The sequence below is a fragment of the Salvia splendens genome, chromosome 5 (assembly GCF_004379255.2).
Source record: "Salvia splendens isolate huo1 chromosome 5, SspV2, whole genome shotgun sequence".
Lineage (NCBI taxonomy): Eukaryota > Viridiplantae > Streptophyta > Magnoliopsida > Lamiales > Lamiaceae > Salvia > Salvia splendens.
The window spans coordinates 10,177,623-10,190,813 of record NC_056036.1 but is presented as its reverse complement, the minus strand read 5'-3'; positions in this window follow the sequence as shown (position 1 = coordinate 10,190,813).

The following is a 13,191-nucleotide window of genomic DNA, read 5'->3' as shown; positions in this document are numbered from 1 at the left end:
CTCGCTGCAACGACCTCCAGCTGGATAACGATCTCGGCGGAGGATATTCGCTCACGTTGTGATCGAGCGTCTCATCATTTGATACGTGTCCTCCTTCTATAATGTCGTCGCTCCTCAATAACAGAATGATGATTCAGCTTCGTCCTTGCGTCTTGCGTATCATCACTTGTCCCCTTCTAGAACGTCGTCTTTGATAACAGAATGATGATCACCATCCAGCTCATTAGCCTCACGTGTCCTTCTTCTAGAACGCAGTGGTCCCCGCCTAACTGCTTGATTACTCCTTTGATCAAGTCCCCCGATTTTTGGCCTTTTTCACGTTTTGTACCAGCTTGATCTGTTTGCCTTGTTTCCCTTGATCAAGCGGCATTCCTGCACAATTAACACTTGCTTTGCGTGATAAACTGATCAAGTAGCATACATTTTACCCCTAAACTGATGCATGGAATATGGCTTATCAGCTATTAATATTAATTAGGCATTCTGAATATTTCAACCATCAAATATTTATGGAAAGGGAACGATACCCTAATTAGTCATCAATCAATTATCCATATTATGGAGAAGTATTTTTCCTAAATTAACTAGCCATTAATTGGAATATTATTTAGATAGTCATCACTGTAAAAGAAATATTTGATTCATATGACTAATAAGGAAAATGGGAAATATTTGATTCATAGGACTAATAAGGAAAATGGGAATATATATACATGGAGTGTTATATTGCTAACTCAATAACTACAATTAAATAATAGCCATTAGATATTCAAATCAAGGGCTTAGATCATCAACCCTGAAATGTCAATATGATTAACAAAAAACGTCAATAAAGGTATTAAGGTCAATTTACGGCAAATTAGTTATAACTAACTTTTGAAAAATATCTCATAACTTTAAAACGCATATAACTTTCTCGATTGAAATTATGTTTTCGCACAACATATATTAAATTAAAGATAATTTCATAAGGATTCTAAAGAGATCTCACTTGCATATGTTCCAATGTCAAAATTTGAAAAAAAAATTGAAAAATTTCAATTTTTTCGTACATCAATAAATGTCAACATAGTATATAAAATATGTCAATATAATACATGTAGAATGTTAATATAAGCAATGTGTTAACATTCTCAAAGCATTGTGTTGATATTTTTGAAACACTATATTGACATTTTCATTCAAAACCCTAATTTGATGGTTTTTTAATCTTTTTCGATTTAATTAATAAAAATGAAAATTACACGCGATAAATTTTAGACAACAAGATTTCTAAAACCCTATGGTCTTAAATTAGTTGTAGTTAGCAATTAAATGATGAGTAAGCAATTGATCACTCCCCTGCATATACTATATTGAGATTTTTTTTGTACTTGTTGATAAAATATGCTTATCAACATGTACGAAAAATGAAATATAATTTATCAAATTTCATCACCCGAACATCGTCGAAACATATGCAATTGAGATCTCGTTGGAATCCTTATAAAATTATCTTTAATTCGATATATTTTTTTGCGAAAAATAATTTAAATCGAGAGAGTTACGTAAATTTAAAGTTTTGAGATGATTTTGATGAGAGAGAATTGACAATAATACCCTTTAAATTTATTTAATAATTTTTTTAATTTAAAATATAATTCATGTAACATTATTTCAACTACTAGATCTCTTAATCTAATGACTAAGATTTAATATTATTGCTAATTAGTTAGCAATTGATTACATATATATATATATATATATATATATAGTTGTGATCATATGATAACCCCTAAATATCGTAATAACTCTATAACTAAATCTGGACCACACATATTTCTAATCTTGTGGCTGAGATTCAAAGTTAGATTTACTTCATAAAAAAAGGCGGAGGGGTAAATATGTCAGTTCCCTTATTTAATTTCTGAATTTCGCCAAATATCACGTAAAATGATAAAATGATATATGTTAGGTTTATTGCATAGAATGATAGTTTCGCCGGATAGAATGATACTCTACTCCATAAAAAAAAGCGGAGGGGTAAATATGTCATTTCGCTCATTTAATTTCTGAATTTCGCCAAATATCACGTAAAATGATAAAATGATATATGTTAGGTTTATTGCATAGAATGATAGTTTTGCCGGATAGAATGATACTCTGAGTTGATAAAATGATACTCTGAATTTCGCCAAATATCACGTAAAATGATAAAATGATAGGTTTATTGCATAGAATGATAGTTTTGCCGGATAGAATGATACTCTGAGTTGATAAAATGATACTTTTGACTGACTGATAAAATGATAGGTTTATTGCATAGAATGATAGTTTTGCCGGATAGAATGATACTTTAAGTTGATAAAATGATACTCTGAATGATAAAATGATACTCTGAATTTCGCCAAATATCACGTAAAATGATAAAATGATAAAATGATAGGTTTATTGCATAGAATGATAGTTTTGCCGGATAGAATGATACTCTGAGTTGATAAAATGATATTCTTGACTGATAAAATGATACTCTGAATTTCGCCAAATATCACGTAAAATGATAAAATGATAGGTTTATTGCATAAAATGATAGTTTTGTCTGATAGAATGATACTCTGAGTTGATAAAATGATACTTTTGACTGACTGATAAAATGATAAAATGATAAAATGATAGGTTTATTGCATAGAATGATAGTTTTGCCGGATAGAATGATAGTTTTTGCCGGATAGAATGATAGTATATGTTAGGTTTACAGCATACAATGATAGTTTTGTCGGATAGAATGATACTCTGAGTTGATAAAATGATACTTTTGACTGATAAAATGATACTCACAGCAGATAGAATGATACTTTGAGTTGATAAAATGATACCTTTGTCGGATAGAATGATAGTTTTGCCGGATAGAATGATACTCTAAGTTGATAAAATGATACTTTTGGCTTATAATGATAGTTTCGTCATTTTTTAGGTCGAAGTATTATTTTATCGGCTGCGAAATTAAATGAGCGAAATGACAGTTTTACCCCTCCGCCTTTTTATATGAAGTAAATCTAAGTTTGAATCTCAACCGCGTGATTTTAAAAATGTGCGGTCCAGATTTAGTTATAGGGTTATTACGATATTTATGGGTTATCAATAGGGGTGCGTTATATTGATAACCCCTAAATATCGTAATAACCCTATAACTAAATCTGGACCGCACATTTTTAAAATCACGCGGTTGAGATTCAAACTTAGATTTACTTCATAAAAAAAAGCGCGGGGGTAAATATGTCATTTCGCTCATGATAAAATTTACGTATCTAAATTTCGCTCATTTAATTTCTGAATTTCGCTCATTTTATCATTTTATCAATCAGTCAAAAGTATCATTTTATCAACTCAGAGTATCATTCTATCCGGCAAAACTATCATTCTATGCAATAAACCTAACATATATCATTTTATCATTTTATCAACTCAAAGTATCATTCTATCCGGCAAAACTATCATTCTATGCAATAAACCTATCATTTTATCATTTTATCAGTCAGTCAAAAGTATCATTTTATCAACTCAGAATATCATTCTATCCGGCAAAACTATCATTCTATGCAATAAACCTATCATTTTATCATTTTATCAGTCAGTCAAAAGTATCATTTTATCAACTCAAAGTATCATTCTATCCGGCAAAACTATCATACTATGCAATAAACCTAATATAATCGGCACAATACATAATGTACAAACCTACAAAGCAGTAAACGTATCATTTTATCAACTCAAAGTATCATTTTTATAAGGTTACTGTCATTTTATCCGCTTAGACTATCATTTTATCAGGTAAAAATATCATTTTATTAAACAAAAATGTCATTTTATACACCAAAAATACCTATCATTCTATCGGCTGAAAGTATCATTCTACCATGTAAAAGTATCATTCTATCGGCTGAAAGTATCATTCTATCCGGCAAAACTATCATTTTATCAGTTTTATGTCATTTTGTCACGTTAAAGTATCATTTTATCAGCTTATATGCAATTTCTTCAGCTAAACTATCATTTTTATAAGCTAACTGTCATTTTATCCGCTTAGATTATCATTTTATCTGGTAAAAGTATCATTTTATTAAACAAAAATGTCATTTTATACACCAAAAATACCTATCATTCTATCGGCTGAAAGTATCATTCTACCCGGCAAAACTATCATTCTATCGGCTGAAAGTATCATTCTATCCGGCAAAACTATCATTTTATCAGTTTTATGTCATTTTGTCAGCTTATATGCAATTTCTTCAGCTAAACTATCATTTTTATAAGGTTACTGTCATTTTATCCGCTTAGATTATCATTTTATCAGGTAAAAATATCATTTTATTAAACAAAAATGTCATTTTATACACCAAAAATACCTATCATTCTATCGGCTGAAAGTATCATTCTACCCGGCAAAACTATCATTCTATCGACTGAAAGTATCATTCTATCCGGCAAAACTATCATTTTATGCAGTAAACCTAACATTTATAAGCTAAAAGTATCATTTTATCAACTCAGAGTATCATTCTATCCGGCAAAACTATCATTCTATTCAATAAACCTATCATTTTATCATTTTAACATTTTATCATTTTATCAATCAGTCAAAAGTATCATTTTATCAACTCAGAGTATCATTCTATCCGGCAAAACTATCATTCTATGCAATAAACCTATCATTTTATCATTTTATCAGTCAGTCAAAAGTATCATTTTATCAACTCAGAGTATCATTCTATCCGGCAAAACTATCATTCTATGCAATAAACCTATCATTTTATCAGTCAGTCAAAAGTATCATTTTATCAACTCAGAGTATCATTCTATCCGGCAAAACTATCATTCTATGCAATAAACCTATCATTTTATCATTTTATCATTTTATCATTTTACGTGATATTTTGCGAAATTCAGAAATTAAATGAGGGAAATGACAGTTTTACCCCCGCGTTTTTTTTATGAAGTAAATCTAAGTTTGAATCTTAAAACTATCATTCTATGCAATAAACCTTTCATTTTATCATTTTATCATTTTACGTGATATTTGGCAAAATTCAGAAATTAAATGAGAGAAATGACAGTTTTACCCCCGCGCTTTTTTTTATGAAGTAAATCTAAGTTTGAATCTCAACCGCATGATTAGAAATATGTGTGGTCCAGATTTGGTTATAGTGTTATTACGATATTTAGGGGTTATCATATGATCACGACTCTCTCTCTCTCTCTCTCTCTCTCTCTCTATATATATATATATATATATATATATATATATATATATATATATATATATATATATATATATATATATATATATATATATATATATATAGGGTCCTGTTAGGTTGAGATTATTTATCTAAATTGAGAAATGAGATGCAATATCAGCCACTAATCCACAAGATTAACTAAATGTCAACAACTATCACATTATGTCAACACGGGGGTATAAGTGTCATTTCGTGTTTTAATGAGGAAGAAGAACTGCAGCCCCAAAATCAGTTTCCAAAACCACGACTGATCCTTGGAACTTGTGGAGCGGGTCGTCGGGGAAGAATATCTCGGAGAGGCGGAGGCGGAGCTTCTGAGAGGTGGTTTTGGGTGGCGGCGGGCAGACTCTGTGAACCTCCAGCGGCGGAAATGGCGGCATTGTTTCCCCTCCTAGCCGACTGAGTCTCCGGATGCCCGCTCCCCGCCGCTTCGCTTCTTTCACTCTTTTCTCCGTCGAGAATGCCACATTCAATTTCTCAGTCTCACCGTCCGCGCCGTACTCTCTATCTCTTTCTCTCTACCTGAATTTGATATAATTGGGGAATATCTACTCAGCTTATGATTAATTCATTTCATATTGATTGGAGATTGCTCGCTGCATTGTTCAGCTAAACTAATTGAACTGAGTGATGAATATCTCCACATTTTGAAAAATTAGGGTTCTTAGCTTCAGTTGTTTAATGTGTATTTTCGTCGGTTTTACAAATTTAGGGATCTTAGCACTAATTTGGTGTTGATTTGCTGACAGCAGTTTCTGCAACCTAGCTTTTCTGCGCTGCAATTCCAGCCCTACTAGTTAGTGGTTTTTCAGTTCCTGTAGCTATTCTGGGGAAACTCTAATTCAAGTCAATGTTAATGAAGAACTCAATTTCAAGGATAATGCAATTATTAAATTATATTGATTTTTAGGCAATGGTTGTAAAATGCAATGATTTTGTTTCTTTGATTGGATGTGGTGACATGCTATACTATCCACTGTTTTTCTGCATTGAATGCCTTCAAGAGAGTTGCGGAATCACTGGAGAAGCTAATGGATGCCACGAGGGAAGAGCTGCCGGACACCATGGTTGTCGTTCGATTATCTGGGATGGAGATCAGCGACTTGACAATGGAGCTCAGAGACAATGGTTCCGGTTGAAGCACCGATTGTAGCTGAATCGGTTGAAGCGCCGATCGAAGAGAATCAGCATTCCACATCAGCGGTGGTTCCGACTTCTTCAGCGATGGTTCCGACTTCTTCAGGTTCAACAATTGATTCAAATTTTAAGTATATTGCTTCGATTTTAGTGTATTAAAACAAATCTGGATTTGTTTTCTTATGAATTCAATTTCTACTGAATTTTTTTGTTGATTAGCCATGGTAGAATCGCAATTGGAAGCATCACCTTGCAGTTAAGGATTTGTTTAAATTTTTAAGATTATTGACATTTCATACAATAGCTATTGACATAGCTATAATAACAGTATATGCTTGTTTGAATAGTTGTTAGGATGACTGTAGGTTGAACCAGAAAGAGTTATTGATATAGATTTATTGTGTTTAATTTCATACAATAGCTATTGACATAGCTATAAAACAGAGTATATGATTTGTTTGACATGGCTATTGACATAGCTATAATTGGGATGCTTCGACAGCAAAGAAGAATTTCATTTCTCAAATAGATAATGAGATTCAAAGAAGACCAGATTTCAACTGGAGAAAAATTGATTTGGTAATAAGATCTCACAATGACATTTACGTAAGAATATGAACATGTGTTCTTTGGATATAATTTTATCTTTAATGTCATTTTATCTTTCATGTCATACAGGTCTTCTTCCCAGTTTGTGCAAATTTCCATTACTATCTTGTAGTATATTAGATGAAGAAAAACACCATTGAGATAACAGATAACAACAAGCCACATAAAAATATGGATCCGTTCGAGAAGTATGACATTGATATTGGTTTTTTTTTTTACATTGATATTGGTTTAATGGTATGATTTTATCTATGTTATTGACATATTCTCTACATTTGGTTGACATAATTTCGACATCATGTTAAAATGCTTTGTTTGTGTAGTTTGATTTAGTTATTTATGTATTTTGCAGAAAGATATGTTTGAAGAATACTTCATAGAGAAGAAAATGTTAGATATTTCAGAAAATATAAACAAGTCTTCAATCAACTTTCTGCCTTTAGAGTGGGCCACAAGCACGAACAAAGAAGGACTGTGGTGTCTATTTGATAAGGCACATAGAGACCTATGTTGGCAAAAAGGGCAGTGAATGGGATATTGGCTTCTCTGCTCGTGGTGTAAAGATTCCCCACACACTCAGGGGAAGGTATTGCTACACGATGATTTCATCAATTTACAATAACCAGAGGTCGCCGATGTTACAACTGGCTCATGATTGGATAGAAGCAAACATGGACAAATTGCTTGAGCTAAACAACTAGTACACGGAGTTGTTTAGTCGTAGAAAAAAGAAGTAAACAAAAAGTGATATTAATGTTTGATGTTAACTTATTTTTTGGATGGGTTTTAAAACTGTTATTGTGGATTCAGACTTTTGAACTTAGCAGTTATATCAAATGTTAATCAGTTCAACAACTTGATTGAAATGTCAACAACTTATACACAAATGTCAACAGCTTGAATAAAGTGTGTACAACTCAGAAAACAAATCTTAAAATTAAAAAAACAAAATCATACAATAGAATGTCAGTAGAGAGCAAAATCAAATATCAACAACTAATAAGAAAATGTCAATAACTTGTAGTATATGTTAACATCTAAAAAACAACTCTGATAGTTGTTGACATGGCTTGTATGTCTAATTGACATGACTTATAATTGTTGACATGATTTCTATGTGCAGTTGACATGGTTGTACGTGTAGTTGACATGACTTGTACGTGTAGTTGACACAATATGTACCGTAGTTAACATGACATGTATGTGCCGTTGACACGATACGCGCCATAGTTGACATAGTTATATTAGTTGTTGACATGGCTAGTATATATAGCTGTCATAATTTTTAATTGTAATTAACCTTAAAAACATGAATTGTAATTGTAATTACCCCTCCAGGCAGGACTGGGGTAGCCTGGACGCCCTTATCAGCGAGGAGCACAGAGGCAAGCCTGACTCCAACTTGTATTGAAATGTCAACAACTTATAACCAAATGTCAACAGCTTGCATAAAGTGTGTACAACTCAAAAAACAAATATAACGACCCGCTAAGCCGATATTATTATAATCAATATTAATAGCTCGATTATCTAAATAAGTAACTTTTGTGCGATTAAATCCGAGCCACGATAGATTGTCGTCGTTGTTTGTTTTGACGTTACATAAATATGTTATATCTATATGAATATAATAAATTTAAATAAATAAATAAAGTCCCATAATAAAAATTTTAATGTCCGATACATCCAACAAAATTTAATTTATACAATGTATGTTTTAAGAAAGCGGGTACTTTAACGCAGACACCACGAGCTTGAACCGAGTTTCCTCCTGCACTAAATTAAACAATAAATATACAAATAAAAAAAAGAAGGGATTAAATATAAAAAAGGAGTAGATAGACCTGATCAGATTTTTTTCGGCAGCAGCAATTAATGTGCATTAAGTGAGATGTCAGAATAATCTTTTTTTCCTCTGGCAGAAGAATATTTGGGTGATTTTGTCACGCCACTTGTTATATTCCTAAATATATATATTTTCCAACCAACAATTACTTTCACTACCCCACCAACAAACAACATACTCCTCCTAATTACTTCCAACAAGGCAGAAAGAGAGAGGACGTAGCAGTGGGAAGTTGGCAGTAAAGAATTTTCCTAACACACAAAAAAGAAAAAAAAATGCTAGTTACAACAACATAACTTTTTTTTTTCTTTTTCTGCTGCTTTCCACATATACATATAGTAAGATTTTAGCCCCTGTCAAGAACTAGCATTTTACAACTCCTAGCAAAGAACATTGAAATAGCAAATCCTAGCAACTAACAACTACATTAAAGAATATAGGAATTTATTTCTAGCAAAGAACACAGAGGCTTATCTTACACAAAAAAAAATAAGCTGCCTCATCGCCAAAGTCTACTTTCCAAATCTATGATGGCCAAAAACACAAATTTATAAATAAAGGATGGAACTTTAGAAGATGTAAAATGAATATCATTTCTTTACCTCTCGGAAGTCGGCGTAATGGCGGCAGATCCGAGAGAGAAGAGAGGGAGGGAGTCGAGAGAGAGGAATGGAGAGGAGAAGATGATGGAGGAAGTAGCCGACGACGGTGGATCCGCGACGGAGGATTCGTGACGACGGCGGCTGGTCTGAACGACGGGAAAATCTGGAGTTGACAGCGGAGACTGTGCTGCGCACGGTGGTGGTGGTGGTGCGTCGTCGTGCCCGCAACGGTTGCGGCGGTGCGGCAAATCTGACCGAGAGGGAGAGTGACAATGGAGAAAGAAGGGGCGCCGCAGCTGGCAGGGCGGCGGATCGGCAACGAGAGAGAGAGGAAAGAAAGAGGTTGTGCAATTTGTGAAATTGGGGGAGAAGGTGAATAGTGATTAGGTAAGAGAGAGTAGTGATACCTGTGGTGGAAGAGGAGTATATGGACTAAATTAATTAATGAAATGGGCTTATCCCTTTTTAGATGTTGGGCCTTTAATTTAACTAGGATTTGGTTCTTTTATTTATTTTTTGGTAAAGGGAGAGTGGGCTTTGTTATGGAAATTATAGTAGGCTAAAATAATTTGAGAAGAGCCCAAATTTAAATTTCAATTAGTATGAGCCTAATAATAATAATAATAGTAGTAGTAATTACAATAATAATAATAATAAATAAGTGCTATTAATTAAATTTCCCGATTTAATTAATATGCAAGTTTCTAAAATTTTCTAACGGTGAACAAATGATAAAAGAAATAAAGTAGGGGCATGCATTCCTATAAGTATGTGAGTTTCTCGAGTCTTATTAGTACGTTGTTTGTTTTCAAAAGGCTATCTCCGTGAGTTAAGGGTGGAGTCAGGAAAATTCAAGTTAAAGAAACTAAACGAACAAGGTGAGCTTTCTTATACTAAAATACAAATCGTATTTTATGAAAACAAGAACACATGTTTGTGATTTTATTGATGTTGTCATGCCATAAATGTTTTGTGTATGATGCCTATCTGTTGGCTACGGCCAAGTGAATTATGAATGATGATAAGTCGAATTCGGGTCCCAGTGTGGGTGGTGTCCCCGCTCGGACTAGTGTACACAAGCTACCTCTGACATGTTGGGCAGAGCAGGTGACCGTGGAAGGTGGCCACCTTCCCGGCATAAGAATACCTCTGACATGATGGGCAGAGAAGGTGACCGTGCGAGAACACCATCTCGACGGCACAATGTGATCAGATATGGCTAAGTACCGGAAAAAGGGGTTGCAACCCAATGTGATATTTTTAGTAAGCTCGGGTCTTTTCAATAACACCCCCGAGTGTTACTGTGATGATGGCATGACAATATTTTTAAATGTATATGTGTAATTTTCGGCAATGTGTTCACTGAGTACTTTTGTACTCAATCCTGCATATATTTCTAAATGTGCAGGTTGGGCAGCGAAGTGGTGGAGGAAGTGCTATTGAGACAAGACATTTAATTCAGTCAGATTTTGACTCTCGGAGGTTCATGTCTTCATACATGGAACTGCGTTCATTTGTTTCCGTTGTGCATCTTAAAAGACTCAGGTCTATTTTGTTCAAAACTCTGATATTTTGACATTTTTACAAACAATTACTCGAGATTTCATGATCGAGTATCTTTTCTTCTATGTATCAGCACTTGATTAGCCATGTCTCGCAACCAATGCTTGATTTTATTTTCCCCTTATTTTTTTCCCCGCTTCTTTAATCCTCCCCTAGTCGCGATCAACCGTGTTTTCTATCCTTAGAAAATGCGGTCGTGACAGAGTGGTATCAGAGCATTCTTTCTCGCTCTGAACCCGAGAGTCTTCTTTGAAAATCTTTGGTCTAGCCTTGTTCCACTAGACTGTCTAATCGATGAAAATGCTCTTAGCACTCCCACCAATCGCACTCAACAAGGAAAAAGGTAACTTGTTCTTTTTCAAAAGAAAGTCAAGATGTTTAAAAGTTTGAAATGGAGGAATAACTCATGCAGTTAATTTGAGTGAACAGATGAAAATACCAAGTTTAAAGAAAGAGTTGATGTTTCTTGATTTGGTAGTGCTTAAAGAAAGAGTTAGTATGTCTTTTCTTGGCTAAAGACTGAATGTATGAATAAAAGAAATAACTTTCTTAAATGGAAAAATGTACTGAAATGTGAAAGTATAAAGTGTACGAGTCTGGTACCAATTGGTGAAATGACACATCTTTTTGAGTTAGTCATTTAATCATGTTGCCAGTATGTGGAAATCGAAATTTCCAAAGAATTTAGAATACTTAGTTATGCGTTCCTTCTAGAACACAATATGAACTCGAACTTAGAAGTACAGTATGAACATTTCTCACTTTCCCGAGCGACGAAAGGAAAAGGGCGCGATAAGAAAGAAACTTCGAGAAAAGCAATCCAACATAGACAAAACGATGTTTGTAGAAAGATGATAGAGGTTGGATGCCATTTTCTACGTTCCAATGACACGAATAATCTGGGCCAGCCATTGTCTTTCTGGACAATCCAATCACTCCAAATGATCATACCTTTGATCCAACTAAGCGATGTACACATACATAGCAAGAGAATATGATTACAATGTAAACAAATAACCTAGCTCTACCATATAAGTAAGCAGAAACGACGTGTTACGAGGATGAGCGTTATGATGAACCGAGAGTACCAGAGAGTCGTAATCGCCACATATGGTCATCTGACGTGATCGTAAAGTGAAAATAGCTTGTGACCAAAGTTTCTAATAACTCAGTTACAATTCTCTATAAAGAATTAAACAAGGGAGTATAACCATTATAGTAACCAAGAAGATTCATCAGCAACGTTTATTTGGATTCCCATGAATTCCATTTTCTCGCACCCCCTTGATCAAAATACTTTTTATGAGTTAAGACCTTAAATGACTCCTTTGCAAGGTAATGTGTCATTATCTTCCCTCTTCTATGTCAAGATTGTGAATCACTTTCAGTTTTGAGCTTGCTCCCTCATGTTTTCTGATAACCTCCAGTGACTACGGTCCTTCTTTACTCGTTCTGTATAAAAGCAATACATTGACTCTCTGAATTCTTGCCACCAAACTCCTATACTAAGAGCTGCTTTATAGCCTTCAGAATGAACATGTTTCCCTAAACTATTGTCTCTTCAATGATAATATATTCTTCAAATATCATTAGTAGACCTTTAGTGTTTTCAAAAGTGCTTGCTGACAATCATTAAGTTGTACAGAATAGTCACCTCTTCTTAATCTCACTATAATTATTCCATCATGCTTTGAGCTCTTTAGCAACTCCAAGTCTAAAGTAATTTGCTCTCTTCCCGAACTAGAGTGCTCTGGTTGTCTTCTCTACTAGTTAATTTCCTTGATTTGGTTATAAACTTTGTGAATTCATTAACGTGATATAGTATCACGATGTTGTTGACCCAAAAGGGTAGTTCCTTGTTATTCCTCTTCTCAAATCCACTTGAGACCAATCATTTTCAGTCTCATTATATTTGAGCAGCCATCTGGTGAGACCTTATTTTTTTTACCTTTTTGTGTTTTCAGACATACTTATTGACAAACACTTTCTTTTATATGAGGACTCTCATCTTCTAAATTCAAATATGACTATTGTCTCTTGATTTGAGTTTTTCTGCAGCTCCATATTTAAAGCTGGCATATTGCTTCTCCATTGGCTAGTTTCCTCTTGTTGCCCTCTTTATTAGTTAGTTTCCCTGAACTGCTTATAAACTCTG